Source organism: Copadichromis virginalis, linkage group LG19, assembly GCF_057382275.1.
Source record: "Copadichromis virginalis isolate Kocher_CV1m ecotype Utaka linkage group LG19, C_Virginalis_male_GT1.1, whole genome shotgun sequence".
Taxonomy (NCBI): Eukaryota; Metazoa; Chordata; class Actinopteri; order Cichliformes; family Cichlidae; genus Copadichromis; species Copadichromis virginalis.
The window spans coordinates 15,204,100-15,220,236 of record NC_140636.1 but is presented as its reverse complement, the minus strand read 5'-3'; the positions used below and the strand labels follow the sequence as shown (position 1 = coordinate 15,220,236).

Sequence of the window (16,137 nt, the reverse complement as noted above, 5' to 3'; positions counted from 1 at the left end):
TAAAAGAAACATCTCATGTAAGTTAAGCTGGATTTAAAGTAAGCAGAAGCAAAGCTATAATCTTTTTTTGTCAGACTAGTTTTATGATATTTCGGATGGCGTCTTTCTGTCGGGCTTTCTGACACGCACAGGCTGACTCTGTGCTTTTCCATCAGAAGTCTTTGCCATACATCTGCTCTTGTATACCGACTTATTTACATTTCACGTAAAAGTATCAAAGCCTGTTTTATATATCTATATAAAGCTTTGTCCTTCATCTGACCCTGCAAACACATCCCTGCAGTTGGTGCCTGTTTTTCTGGCCCCGCCTTTTACTTTTCATTTACATGTTTTCCTCTCTGGTGACACTAACTTCACCCTGAAGAAGCAAAGTGAAGGTCGCTTTGCTGTAACAGTGCTTTATTGTTAATTTAGCTGAAATATCTGAGTGTATGATATGATTCATGTGATATCTACTGATGTGATCACAGGGAGCTTTTAACTATAATATTTACAGTTTATACCATATCAGGCTTGTGTGGATAGAAGTGACTAAGTAACCTGCTGAATACATGAATTAACATAACGTGGACATGGCCATTTGTTAGGTGGTTGCTAGGCAACATGATGATGTCATGCTTAATTCAAAGGTCATTTTAGCTTGTTGGAAGGTGATTGTTGGACACATGCAGAGGAGGGTTGGTGGAGATATTAAACATGGAGCTGCAAGACAGGTGGAGAAGAGGAAGTCCTCGGAGAAGATTCATGGATGTGTTGATGGAGGACATGCAGAGTGTTGGTGTGCCAGAGATAGTGTGAGATGGAAGCAGGTGATCCACTGTGGCGACCCCTTAAGGGAGCAGCTGAAGAGGGAGGTGGCTGTTAGGCATAATGATGATGTAATAATGTCTGCTATAGATAAGAACCGTCAGAGGCAGATGATGCACCTGTGTGCCCAGTTTGGTAGCTCAGCTCCTGATGGTGTAGGACGAGTTTGTGGGCAAACAAGCAGAGATATTCTGAACCGTGGTAAATCCTGTCTTAAACATATAATAACAACAAATAGATAATAATAATAGTAGTAGTAATAAATAGATATATTATTATAATATAATAAGAATTATTACTAGCTCAACAAGGGGACAATTATGTTTTATTTATGTATAATCAAATCTGATGTATCCTACCACCAGTGATAAAAAACATCAGCAGAATGAAGCTACTTTCATACTTTGTTCAAACAGCCGCACTCTCCTCTAATAAAACTATTGCTATAAAACGAATCGTTTCTGCTGAAACTGCTGTTGATTCAGCTCTGTGACCTGACTTTGTGTTGTTTACTTGGACTTCATTACACTGGAAGGAGTCTTAAATATGCTGCATGTTTGTGTGTGTCCTAAAAGCCACTGCTGGGAGGTGCAGACCTTATCATCTGCTCAGCCTGTGCACCGCTGCATTTAACCAGATGGAAAGCGAGCAGACAGTGTTCAGGCAGCGCTTTGAAATGGGCTGGAGTGAGTCTGCTTCCCGTCTATCTGCTCAGATCTCCATTAGCTCGCCATGGGTTGCACTCTGTCCCTCAGCAGCAGGCGGCAAGATTTTTTGTTATATACTGCCACTTGTGATAACTGCCTGTACTAAAGGTAGTGAGTCTTGCAGCATTAGGTTAAGAGTAGTTCAGTGCTCTTTGACATGGTCAGCCTCAGATCACGAGCAGAAGAATGAAATGACAGTGGTGCGCTGGAGCCTGACCTGTTTGGAGGCACGTACACCAGCCCGGTTCAGCCGCTGTGAGCTGACAGGTTGTAGGGTACACGGCTCCCAGTGTGGAGGAGAAAAGTAGAAGTTCAGCAGTAAAGCTCGGACTTGTTTTTGTCTGTGCAGGTTCTGAGTCATCCAGGTCACAGGCTTTTCTGATTTCATAACTATACTTTTAGTCAATTATGAAAGCTAGTTCACATCCTCTGTTCTCGTGACGTAGGCTCCATCAGCATCAGACAAAACAATCTCCCAGATAAATGACGGTACTTTTAAGTCCTGGGGTCATTCACAGAGAGCTGATATCAAAGAAGAACGTTTCTCCACGGATGCTGGGTGGTGAGTGACTCACCTGAGTTGGTCTACTTGATTGTTCATCTCAGTTAATGAGCATGCATTTGGTTATTTCTCTCTTCTTCTGCCACTGTCTCATCAGTGCTTTAACACTGTAAAGTATGCCTTTGTAAGAGGAGGCACGTAGCTCTGTGTCTGCTTTGTCCTAGACGTGAAACTATATTTAAATCAACAAGCTTGAGGTTTAAAGAGAAGCTCTGTTTTTCCCATCATGCAGACATGAAAACAAACAGACACACCAAAGAAAAACCTCCCAAAACGAACAGATGCACAGTGTGTTTCTGTAAGAAGGATTTCTACTGTCTATAAATTCACTCTTTTCTGTTATTATAACCTGATTATCTCGTGGAGTTTTAGATGATTTTATGAAAAAAAATGATCAAGTGAAAGCATCGACTGATTTTAGAGCTTAAATCATCTCCTCAGAGCTGGTTGTTATAAAAACTGAGCCAATTGAGGCTTTTTATGTCTCAGTGGGGACTGAGGACTCATGCACAGGATTAGGCCTTTAGTCTTGAGGACAGCATCTTTCCTCTGACTGAAGCAAGCTGTAAAACAAATGAAATAATTGATGTAACACGTGATTATAATTACCTGGCTTTTATCTAATTAAGGTTATTTTTATAATGTATGTTTGGCGCTGGCATGAATTCAGACCGGCTAGTCAAATGTTTGTACGTTAGAAAGCAAGTCTGCTTTACGAAACTTGATTATCGATCGTGTGTTTTTTGCAGCTGCCCCAGTTACACGTGTCCGTGGGATTGTTCTGCTGTGTGTAAATCTGTCTTCCTAAAACACAGAACATAAATCCTCTCTTGCGTTCATCTCAACACAAGCTTAAAAAGACAAACAAATAGATGCCTAACGCGTTTTGGTTTGTGAAATTCGATGACTTGTTTCCCGACTCCAATCCTTTTAAAGCGTAAATGAGAAGCGAGTACCAAGAGTGTCCCTGACAGCTTGTTTTCCACCCTCCTCCAGAGCGAGTCTCTGCCAGGCAGCCAGCTCCCAGCATTAGTTAAATCTGTGCGTCATGCAGCTGTTTTGGGTAATGCAAACCAATAATTCTGTCATAATCTCTGCAGAGCTATCCATTTATATCTGAACTTTCTTTCCCACTTTTACGTGCAGAACCTCAATTACGGAGACTTCAGACTGAGCAGAATATATGTTCAGCAGGACAAACTACAGTCGCATGTACACAGTAAAATAACTGTCATGAGCAGTTTGTAAGTCCACAGTTTGTAGGTCATCCCTGGTTTGCCAGTATTTCGTTTCCAGGTTATTCAGTTCTTGTTATTTTTCGTAGTGCTTCTGTAGGTTCTTTATTTGACGGCATTATTATTTGTATCTGGTCTTTTAGATCTTCCATTTTTTGTTGGGTTCTCAGTTATTTTGTCATTTCACGTACTGTTGTGTTTATTGTATTCTTCCAGTTTACCCAGCCTCCCGGTGTTTCCTGTGCATTGTCCCTCTTGTGTCTGTTGGGTTTGGATTTGCTTCCATTGTCTGATTAGCAGAGGTGTGGACTCGAGTCACATGACTTGGACTCGAGTCAGACTCGAGTCATTAATTTTATGACTTTAGACTTGACTTGAAAAAATGTTCTAAGACTTGTGACTTGACTTGGACTTTTACACCAATGACTTGGGACTTGAATTGGACTTGAACCGGTTTACTTGAAAAGACTTGATATTTTACCCCAAATATAAAATTTAACATGCATATTATATAGAGATTGAAAATGTGACGTCATTCACGGGTAGAACCGCAAAGGATTCTGGGAACTCGTGGCAAGCGGTACTAGCGCACGCAGGCTTTCAATTAAAATCAGTTATACAGCGATAAAAAGAAACACAAGAAGCCGTTGTATTATTAACTGCAATAGCCGGTCGCATGACAGCCATGGGAAGCCGACGGGTAAAGAGATCGGTTGTTATCGGATTACGTCGTTGAAGAGAAATTGTTCGAGCCATGTTTCCGAAGTAACAAAGATGCGACGGATGGCCTGGATTGCAGCCATTCAAAGATCAAATATAACGTCCCAGAACACTCCAGCTCACAGGTTAGTCTGCTCCAAGCATTTACACGAAGGTCAGTGTTTTTTAGTAGTTAATACGTCACTTTCATAACATAATTAGTGATATAGGTTACAAGCAAGTCTGGCGCTGAACAGAAATTGTCGCGCTATGCTCCTTTATTTATTGTGCATAAATAGTGAATTGTCCTGACACAATATTGCGTTTCGCTTCTGTTATTATGGTACATTGACAAAAACATATACTTTTATTTATCCTGTTTTAGAACAGGATAAAACAGGTTTTTTGTATCACTAATTGCCCAGTACGATTACAGCATACAGTATTATTGTCACTGCTATATTTCTGTGATGGGTACCAGAAATTATTTCCACTACTAATTAATTACCGTTGAGCTCAAAGGTCCTATTAATAAACGGTTAAGGAATGTGTATTTATGACGACGATTTGTGAGACTGGTAAACTTATGATACGTATGATGGTCTTTCGTTCTACACGGTGCATTTCAAGGTCCTGCACCCATCTGTCGGTAAACTGTACCTGGGCTTGTTGCAGTGACCGGAAGTTACTAAACTTCATGAGTGTATGCACTCACTCCAAGAACCGTATGATTATAAATATGCATATAAATATGCTAAGATGAGATAGCTGACTTCATCTAACTAGCAAATGTTGTCCAGGCTACGTTGGTGATGCAGTTTTTTTTAATGTGTATGATATTTTTGTCATGCGATTTTAAAGCTGGTCCTACAACCGCATCCAAGAATAACATGCAGCTTATCTCAGAACTGTCGGTGAAAATTATTCTTGGAGCTAGGTTTAATTGAGCTGCATTTTAAAGAGGTGCAATTTCACAATTTGTGTATATTTTCTAAGTTCACTATTTTGTCATGTGTTGAGAAAAACACAGATTTTAAAATTACATGGTCTAATATTTACATTTAGCATAACTGCAACATTATTTTTTCGTTTTTTTTTTTAAAGACTCGAAAGGACTTGAAATTCAAAGTTTCAGACTTGTGACTTGACTCGGACTTTTACACCAGTGACTTGAGACTCGACTCTGACTTGCCTGACATTACTTGAGACTTGACTTGAGACTTGAGGATAAAGACTTGAGACTTACTTGAGACTTGCAAAACAATGACTTGGTCCCACCTCTGCTGATTAGTTGCAGCTGCATTCCCTGGTGTTTCCCATCTCCCTAATTACCATGTGTGTTTATAGTCCTGTCATAGTTCTTTGATGAATCATTCCTCATCCATCATCTACAACGGGTAAAGTACTATCTGAACAACTCACCAATTTTCAAAGTAAATATATTTCTAAAGCTGATGTTGACGTTAAATTCTCACCGGATGTCTGTAACAACCCATCTAATCCACATCCATAGAAAAAAATCAAACCATAGATGTCCATGAATGAAGTTATGTGTTTGCACAAAAGGCTTTGTTGGTCATACCAGCTTCCCCTCCTGTAAGGAGTAACGAGTCACACACATTCAGCTCAGCTGTGATTTTTTGGCTCGTTCTTCCACAAAGTCTGCAGGTTGCTGCAGTTCTCCATGGATTCTCAGTTGGAGTCAGTTCAGGTGATCGGCTCGGCCATTTCAGCAGCTTTATTTTCATTTTTCTGAAACCAGAGTTTCCTCGGCTGTGTTTGGGATCACTGTCTCGCTGAAACATCCACGCTCGTTTCATCTTCATCATCCTGTTAGATGGAAGCAGATTTTTAGTCTCCGTACATTTTTCCATTCATCCTTCCTTCAATTATACGCAGCGTATCAGTGCTGTATGCTGGAAAACAGCCCCTCACCATGATGTTCCCACCTCCAAGCTTTCCTGCTGGTGTTTTGGGGTGGTATTCAGCGCCCTTTCACCTTCAAACATTTTGCATCTAAATGTTCAGTTGTGGTCTCATCTGACCAGACTAAACTCTCAGGCATGTCTAAATGTTGTTCAGCAAACTTTAAACATATGCTTTACTTTCAGCAGTGGAGTCTTGTGTAGTGAGTGTGCGTACAGGCATGGTGGCTGAGTGTGTTACTTCTTTTGTTTTTTTTACTTTGAAATAATTGTACCTGCCGACTGAGGTCTTTCTGTAGCCACAGGTGCTCCCCGGCTCCTGGACTCTCTTGATCATTCTTTTCACTCTGTTTGAAATCTTGCGGGGAGTTGCTGCTCGTGGTCGGTTTAAGGGGAAATGATGTTCTTTCCACTTCCAGATTATGGCTCCAGCAGTGCTCAGTAGTTTAGAAACCAGTAACCGGTGCCATCAGTATGCTTTTTACCAATAAAGTTGCAAAGGTCTTGAGAGAGTTCAGTGGTTTTACCCATCGTGGGATGTTTTTTGGTAATGAAACACCTGTTTTAAGGACTGAACCAGATTATAGTCATTTGCACTAAGTGGCAGGATTGTGTTCTAACAGCTCAAAGAATTCATGATGTCCCTTTCCTCTTGTGTTCAGCACTTTCCCCCTGTGCCATTTCTTATTTTTATCTGTGGTTTGGTTTCTTTTCTTGTGTGGACTGGTCGAGTTGTTACTGACATTCAGTTTCATGATAACAGCACCTTTAGAAATATATTTCCTTAGAAAATTGGTGTTCAATACTTATTCTGCCTACTGTATGTAAACCTCAGTTCTCACATGTTAACTGTTCATTTTTCTGTTTCTAAATAATTTGTGTGAAGAATCGCTGAACATGACAGTAATTTTGGTGTTGGTGGACTGGAAATGTTTATTTTTGGAGATACATGTTCAGGTTATTTCAGAAAGTAATGTTTTTGAATGAAAATCCAAAATTAAGTGTTTTTAATGATGCAGATAATTAGGACATGCCTACCTTTGCTCTGCTAGCAGTAAGTGAGTTTCCAAGATAAGAGTATGTCTGCTGCCCTGGGCCCTGTGCTTCGTACGTCGCTTACTACATCCAAGATCAAATGAAACATCCAAGACCAAATCATCGCGCTAACTCTGAGCTCGCTATTCCGGTTCCCCGAACACACCTGTTGTTGACTGTGTTGTTTTTGTATGTATACCGAGCTTCTTACTAACTGCACGCACACACCAATCTCTGCTCCGATTCCACTTTATTTCGTCTACCTCTCCATTTCCTCTGGAGCTTCTTGCTCGCGAGTGAATTACACACATTGCAGCGACACAGTGCCATCTAGTGGCTGATACAAACATAGGTCAACATGCTACATCTCCCTTCTTAAAAAAAAAACACAACTCAGGCTTGTAAAATTTCTAAGGCAACTGAAATTACAGGAATAACATCCTGAGCACATCCATTGATAACATAGCATTCGACTCAATACTGGCTATATCACAAACATAATAAACAGATGCATTTAGTGACATCATTGGAACAACAAACATATAAACAGCCTTTTTTTTTTTTTCTAGGGCAGCGATCCGCCTGCACCCTTTACAATATTACAGGTCCAAGACCTGTCTTGGTTTGGTAACACGCCCATAACGAGTCGTGTATCCAGGTGTTGTAATGTCTTTATCAGGGGGCTCCACAGGCGGGGGCTGAGATACCACAGGGCTGTCATCGCTGATGCCTGTTGGTTGAATGAACTCCTCACCTCCTACGCTGTTCCTGCTTCTGCGGAGGTGTCGGCGGTTACGCCGGTAAACTTGTCCTGTATCTGTGGTTATGTTGTAGCTTCTGGACGTGTCGGCACAACTTGTGACCACAGCTGGCTTCCAGGAACAGTCTTGTTGCCGGAACCGGACCGGTGTGCCAGGATATAGTTGAGGCAGAGGTCGGGCGGCTCTGTTGAAATAAGTCTGCTGGCGCTGCTGGCAGACTTCTCTCCTTTCACGCACTGTTTGCTGGCAAACTACTTGGGGTTCCAGCTGTTTTGGTGTTGCAGGGAGGATGGAGCGAAGTCTCCGGCTCATGAGTAGTTGTGCAGGCGACTTTAAGTTGTCCACGGGGGTGTTCCGGTATTCTAATAGGCTCAAGTAGGGATCCTTATGTTCCGCTTTGGCCTTGTCCAGAAGTTTCTTTGCTGTCTGGACTGTTTTCTCGGCTAGACCGTTGCTCTGTGGGTAATGGGGACTAGTAGTGGTGTGGGTGAAACTCCATGACTTTGCGAACTGTTGAAACTTACTGGAAGCATAGCACGGACCGTTATCACTAATCACCGACTCTGGAATACCATGCCTAGCCATGGCTGACTTTAGTTTGTGGATCACTGCTTCTGCAGTGCAGCTGCGCAGTCTTTCCAACTCGAAGAATCTACTGTAGTAATCTACCATGATGATGTAGTCTTCCGAGTTCCAAGTGAACAGATCGGTGGCTATGACCTGCCACGGTCGTTCTGGTATTGCATGTGACAACAGGGGTTCCTTGGGGTTAGCAGCTTGTCTCTCCTGGCATGTGCTGCAGGCTCCGACTGCTTCCTCAATCTGCTTTCCCATGCCTGGCCAAAACAGAAGGTCTCTGGCTCTGTTTTTGCTCTTTTCTATACCCATATGGCTGGAATGAATCCGCTCTATCATGTCCTTTCTGAGCCTTTTTGGGATGATCATTTTCTCTCCTTTAAACATGATCCCGTCTATCAGTGAGATCTCATCCCTGTGGTTCCAAAACTCCTGAATGTCAGGCGGACATTGAGACCGTTTATCAGGCCATCCACTCAATGTGGTCCGTCTCAGGCTGTTGAGCTGAGGATCTTGGGCTGTTTCGTTTCTTATCTCTGAGAGTCTCTGATCACTGACAGGCATGTTGCTGAGGACTGAGTGGATCTGCGCATCCATCCCGTCACATAGTGATTTGTCGTGAAACTCTATGGATTTCCGGGAGAGCGTGTCGGCTACCGGGATGTCTTTCCCTGGCTTGTGGATGATGCTGATGTCGTACTTTTGCAGCTGTATTATCATCCTCTGTAGCCGTGGTGGTGCTGATGCTAGTGTTTTTTTTGAGTATGGACTCAAGTGGCTTGTGGTCCGACTCAATGGTCACATGTCGACCGTACATGTACTCGTGGAACCGCTTGCAACCAAAGAGAACAGCATACAGCTCTTTTTCTATTTGGGCATAGTTCTGCTCAGTGCTGTTAAGTGACTTGGATGGGTAGGCAACTGGCTTGCCGTCCTGCAGCATCACAGCACCGAGGCCACTTTTGGATGCATCGACCTGGAGTCGTAGCGCTTTCTTGGGGTCGAAGAAGGAGAGAACTGGGCCTGGTTCTTTAGTGATCAGCTCCTTCATTCGTTGAAAGGCTCTGTCATGGTTCTTGTCCCATACAAACTCACTGTCCTGCTTTAACAGCTGGCGGAGCGGAGCATTTATCTCTGACAGGTGTGGGGCAAATCTTGCTAGATAATTAACCATCCCCAGCACTGTTTCCAATTCCGCCCTGTTCTGTGGGGGCGCCATGTCTTGGACTGCTTTTACTTTTTGTGGATCTGGTTTCAGCCCTTCGTGTGACAATGTGTGACCGAAGTAACTGACCTCTTTGACGCAGATGGTGCACTTGTCAGGGTTCAGTTTTACACCTCTCTCTCTGCTGCGCTGCAGCATGGCCCTCAGGTTGTCGTCATGCTCCTGTTTGGTTTCTCCGAAGACCAGTACGTCATCCACAATGGCTGCCACGCCCCTCAGGCCCTCGTAGGTCTCGTCCACGCGTCGCTGGAACTCATCCTGAGCTGAGATTATGCCGAATGGCAACCTGAGGAAGCGGTACCTGCCAAACACAGTATTAAATGTGGTTAACAGAGATGATTCGTGGCTTAGCTTAATGGCCCAGTAGCCTGATCTGGCGTCCAAAACACTGAAATACTTGGCCCCAGCAAGTTTTGTGGTGACATCCTCCAAGGTGGGTAGAGGGTAATGGGGTCTTTGTATAGCCTTGTTGAGGGGTCTGGGGTCCAGACATACTCTGAGTCTGCCCGTCTTGGGTTTTTCCACGACAACAAGTGCATTCACCCAGTCCGTAGGATCTGTGACCTTGCGTATGATTTGATTCCTTTCCATGTTGTCGAGCTCGTCTTTGAGTCGGGCTCGCAGAGCGATGGGAATCCGACGAGGTGGGCTGACTGTGGGTGCAACGTCTGGATTTACATGGAAACTGCATTCACCAGGAAATTCTCCTATCCCTTTGAATACGTCTGCATATTCGTCTAGTATTGCCTGTGAACTGTTGGTTGTCTTGCCTCTTTCCTCCGTCACTGCCATCACAATCCTTACCAGGTTAAGGTCACGGCAAGCTTTCATTGCTAATACAGGTGGGGCGCTTGTGTTAACAACATGGAATTCCAACGTGCAGGTCTTGTCTTTGTGTTTGCATTTTAACTGGCATTTTCCTTCCACGCTGAGTGAGTGTCCCCCATAATCTGTGAGCTTGTGTGTGACAGGCTTCAGTGTCACGTGTGGGAAGAGTGTCTGGAACATGTTAGCTGGAATTGTGTTTGCTTGCGCCCCAGTGTCAACTTTAAACCTCACTGTCTGTGGGGGGGAACCAAGCTGCATGTCTGCATATGCTTGCTCATCATTTCTTCCTTCATTTTCTATGGTGATGCTATCAATGTAGAAACAGTCTTGGTCCTCATCTGTGTCCATAGTTGACATTTCTATGTTCTCTCTCACAGTGTGTACTGATTTGAGGTGGGCTTTTGTCTGCGAAGGGAGTCTTGACCTGCATGCTCTCGCAAAATGGTTCATTTTCTTGCATTTTGCACATTGCTTCCCTTTTGCTGGGCAGGTGTCTTTATTACTGTGTTGTCCGGCACAATAGCTGCACGTTTTTAGTGTTGCATTAGCGTTCTTTTGGTCTCACGCTTCTTGTTTGATATTCTTGTCTGTGCGATTTCCTGCCGATGGCGTGCACAGTTTCTTGGCCCCTGGAGTGACCCATAGTTTTTAGCTGTTGCTTTGCTAGCTCGTGTGATCGTGCTATATCTATAGCTTTCTCTAGCGTGAGCTCTGCGCCTTGGCTGAGTAGCTTTTCTCGGACGTGTGGCGAGTTAGTGGCAAATACAATGCGATCCCTGACCATTTCATCTGTATTTGGGTACCCACAGTCTTTAGCAAGTAGTTTCAGTTCCGTAATAAACTGTTCAAATGTCTCATTTTCACCCTGCATCTTTTCATGGAACTTATATCGGGCGTAGATTGGGTTAGCTTTCGGTATGATGTAATCAGTGTACTTATCGTAGTACGTCTGAAGCTTTCGGGAGTCGTCTGCGGTGAGCGTCCACGTGTTGTAGACGTCCCGTCCTTTCTCACCGACCCATAGAAGAAGGTAGCTGCATTTATCTGCCTCCTCCTTCCCCCGAAGAGGACCAGCGAACATTAGCTCGGCGTGCTGCTTGAAACGCCGCCATGCCTCGGGCAGGTTGCTTGAGTCCCAATCCATACGCGGTGTGGGAACGCCGTAAGCCTCCATGTCTGCGCTGTCCGACGGCGAGGGATTGCATAGAATCCGCTACTCTGACACCATGTGTTGTTTTTGTATGTATACCGAGCTTCTTACTAACTGCACGCACACACCAATCTCTGCTCCGATTCCACTTTATTTCGTCTACCTCTCCATTTCCTCTGGAGCTTCTTGCTCGCGAGTGAATTACACACATTGCAGCGACACAGTGCCATCTAGTGGCTGATACAAACATAGGTCAACATGCTACATTGACGATTAGTATAGCTGGATGAAGTAATGTGAGATCACTGGGTGGCCCAACAGGGGCTACGCATCGATAGTAGAAACATTGATCGGCAACCCTTTGATTGGTCGGCGAAAATGTCGAAGGAGCGCGCTCGGTATTTTTCGGCAGCAGAGCAAGAACTCTTGAGTGAGGGATTTCAGGAGTTTCAGAGTTTAATTAAAACGCAAGGGAACACTGCAAAGGCTGCAAAAGCAAGGAGAGAGGGCTGGCAGAAAGTTGCTGACAAATCAAACTCGTAAGTAATTCAATAATAACAATAATAATGGAGTGGATTTATATAGCGCTTTTCAAGGCACCCAAAGCGCTTTACAATGCCACTATTCATTCACTCTCACATTCACACACTGGTGGAGGCAGCTACGGTTGTAGCCACAGCTGCCCTGGGGCAGACTGACAGAAGCCAGGCTGCCATATTGCGCCATCGGCCCCTCTGGCCAACACCAGTAGGCGGTAGGGTAAATTTATCATATCACACCATATTATCCAATATTATATTACATTATATTATATTATAATATGTTATATTATATCCCCTTTCACATTAGAGCCACAACAGGACCCACTAGAACATGGGAACAAGTAAAAGTGAAATATAAGAATATTCTACAGAATGGTAATATTTATCACTTATATTGCTTGTCGTCTCTTGGAAAGAGACCCTGGAATACTCTGTTTGTTTGTTCATAACAGCAACCAAGAAAAGGGCAGAGCAAAAAAAAAGACAGGTGGTGGTCCTGCACCCCCTCGTCAACAAGTTGGTTAAGTGAATAATACCCTCACGGGAAAATCGATATCTCTCTATGAGCACACTGTCGCGCTGAGCTAAAGGATCCTGTCTGTCCCGCAATATACGCTGAATTCTGAGGACTCTCCTTATCAATCTTGCACCTTCCGCAATGGGTTGCTCGCGTAAACGGACAGGATATGACTGCGACAGACTTCCCAAATCCACCTTCGCTTTTATAGCCGTGGTCTCTCATCTTGATTACACGAAGTAATTTACAATTGCTACTCTGAAATCTGAATTACATCTGTAATAATCACATACATGTAATAGAATGTTAATAGTACATTTCCCTTTTTTAGGGAATGACCTGTATGTATCTGTGTGACATCAATAAAAGGATCAAGTGCTGCATTATCTTTAGTTACATTGATGTTATTTATTTATGGTGAAACAGTGGTGGAATATCGCTGTTGCTTTCGTATGAATGATGCGGACATACCTGCGTGGCCGCGATCTTATCCTGTTTACATAAAGTAAACCTGCTCCCCAGCAGGTTTACGCTTACGGCTCTGTTGCTATGACAGCAAGTCCCGGATGGGCTTCGGGGAACCGAACGATCCAGGATCACGCGAAATCGTCAACAATCTAATCCAGCTAACTCACTTAGCGCGGTACGAAGAACAGGCCCCTGCTCTTGGATGGATGATGTAGTGTCTTCTTGCTAGCTCATTCAATGTCTCCTACAGATGAGCTAGAAGGGTTCGTTTTTATTTTTCAGGCTTTTCTCGCTTTTCTTCAAGTACCTTTATATATGCTCCCCCATTTAATTAAAAAGAACATTTATCTGATCTGGCTTGTTCAGTCCCAAAGCAGAGTGAAATAACTCTGCGAGACAGAGCAGCCCGAGATAACGAGTGAGCGCAAATGTAAAGGGATGTTAACATAATGACAAGGAAAAAATGGAGCTGAAGAAATAAAGAAGAGGCCTGTCGCCTGTTAAAGCCATTTCAGGTAACAATCAGCCTGTCAGTCAGATGCAAAGACAAAAAGAGACTGATGGGACCTGCTGAGTCACCGCCGAATCTCAGGTTTTGTTTACATTCCAAGAGCTTTTTTTCCAGATAGAAATCATGCAATAATAATGCCTGTAATGATATTCAGTGTCGCAGCTGAACAAAGCTGTTATCATTACAAAACCCAGTGATTTTTCAGGTCTGCACACAAATGATTCAGCAGCGTTTCCCAAGAACAAAACGGTCACTGACAGAGGACGGGAGATGATAGCAAAACATTCGAAGTTCAGATAAAATCTGAATCGATTAAATTTGTGGTGAATCCTCACAGAATAGATTGTTGGCATAAATTATTGATTAGATAACAGCCTCAGGCTTTGGAGCAATCTAATAATTGGCTGTTGTATAGCAATGGCTGCTAAAACTTTGTGGAACAGACGTCGATGGAGCAGAGCTCCTATTTGTGTCGGATTCACCGATCCCACTGCCACTCTTTACCTTAATGTTTCTGCACCTCCACTGTTGACTCAGAGCTTAAAATGAACCTCCCACAGTTTGCAGAAGAAAGGTTGCAGATAAAGGTGGGAGCTGCTCCTTTTGATGCTAATGATGTGAGAAATGGGTATCTGTTGCTTCTCTGTAATTGTGGGTCTCAGCATGGCTCAGTGCATTTCCGCTGAGCCCTGAGTTGTTTATCTGCTTTGAGCTGTTGTGATATTAACGTTTTTCCATCTCTTCTGCTCTTCTTCTGTTGTTTCCTGGAAGGTGTTGCCAGGCATACTGCAGAAGCATTGCTGTATCTTACCAGACAGGAACACAGGTAAGGACCTAACAGATGTCCCCCTCTCCACTAATGACACCACTCACACACAGTGCTGAGATGGAAAGCGAGAGCCAGTCTGTGAGAGTAATGAGCAGGCTGTGATCCCGGGGAATGGCGACTCAGTGGGGGGGTCATATTTGTCTGCGTGCTCTACATCTCGGAGCTGACCATGTTTCTCACATAGTGTTGACCTGCCCTGACCTCACTGTTTGGCCACAAACTGCTCACTTTATCCTTCTTACATAAAATTATTCTTTTCCCACCTCACTGCTACCCCTAGCAACATTAACATGTGTCAGATCTGATGGGGTTCTCTGTGTGTATTAACTTTCTCTACCTACATGCCTGAGGGAAGGGAAAAGTTGGGGGAGCAGTTGTTGGAACGTGTGATGGTGATGGGCTTCTTCACATCGTTGCAGGTGTGAAGAGGTTGCTGATGAAATTGAAGAGCAGGGAGATATACTCAGGTACCTGGCCGCAGCTTTCACAATAATGACTTTTCTTCTACCTCTGTGTGCGTTTTTTCCTTCGACTGCACCGAGACTGCATGCACATGCATCCCACTAACAAAAGCTCGTTAGTGCTACTCTGATGTGAATTTATCAGCGCCGTGGACATTTTGACACGTTAACATCAACTCCCTCTGCTGTTATGCACTTTGTACCTTCTGTTTGTCTGACACATGGCTCAAAAGCTACCTGCCTGACTTTTCAAGGTGGGACCAGAGATGGGCAGTAACGCGTTACTGTAATCCGATTACTTTTTTCGAGTAACGAGTAAAGTAAGGGATTACTATTGCAAAAACGGTAATTAGATTACCGTTACTTTCCCGTAGGAACGCTGCGTTACTAAAACCGTGATTTTTTTTTTATTTTTTTTTTTTGCAAGAATGTCTCATGACAGTGAGGTAAGCAAGTGTGACGTTCGTGACAACAGCTGTGTGCAGATCAACAGTGGATCATATATCGAGTACGGGAGAGAGTATGAGCGTGCAGCGTTTAAAGCGTGGAAGTACTGACCTTACTTTAAGTCTGATTCCATAAAAAGTGACAAAAACATTAGCGTGCGTTGTGCGTGGGAAGAAAACTTCTTTTTACAGCGACAAAAACCCCTAAACTTCCAAGCAAGCACCGAGTGCGCTACCACGTAATCAGAATCAGAATCAGAATACTTTATTATGTAATGGGAAATTCACAGAGAAACTGCCGTATCCTTCCACTGACCGCTGCGGCACACCTGCACCAGGGTAAACCTCCGCCTACCTCACTCCTGCTTTACAGGTGAAAATAGAGCAAAAGGACCGCTGAGTCTTTGACTTTATTTATTTTCTGCTGTGTTTTACTTGCATCTATTTGAAAGACTGAGTGTAAACACACACACAAAAAAATAAAATTTATGTGCTGGAATGTGCAGAAAATAAGTTTAAATATTAAACAAATTTCTTCCAGTCAGAGAATGTTGCATATAATTAAATTTTTGCTTGATGCATAAAGTTAAAAGATTAAAACTAATAAAACAAGTTTTAAAAGGAGACTTTTCCATTTGATTACATTTTGTATGATGGATTATGTAGAAAAAGTAGAATTGGGCTGAGAGATCTATCACTTTATCACCTATTCAGGTTGTAAATCATGTTTTTAAAAAGTAACTAAGTAATTAATTACTTTTGAAAATAAGTAATCAGTAAAGTAACGGGATTACTTTTTGGGGGAAGTAATCAGTAATTAGTTACTGATTACTTTTTTCAAGTAACTTGACCA

The 16,137-nt window shown here is 43.2% G+C and overlaps 1 long non-coding RNA gene across 2 annotated transcripts in view; it reads left to right on the top strand.

Moving 5' to 3' along the window:
• LOC146685793 (uncharacterized) overlaps positions 1-14,877 on the top strand; it is a 102,399-nt gene extending 87,522 nt beyond the window's left edge. For both annotated transcript variants that reach the window (XR_014916961.1, XR_014916962.1), the window contains exons 2-3: positions 14,320-14,374; positions 14,797-14,877. This is a non-coding gene — a long non-coding RNA (uncharacterized LOC146685793). The remainder of the gene's footprint in view (positions 1-14,319; positions 14,375-14,796) is intronic.
• Positions 14,878-16,137: the final 1,260 nt, after the last annotated feature.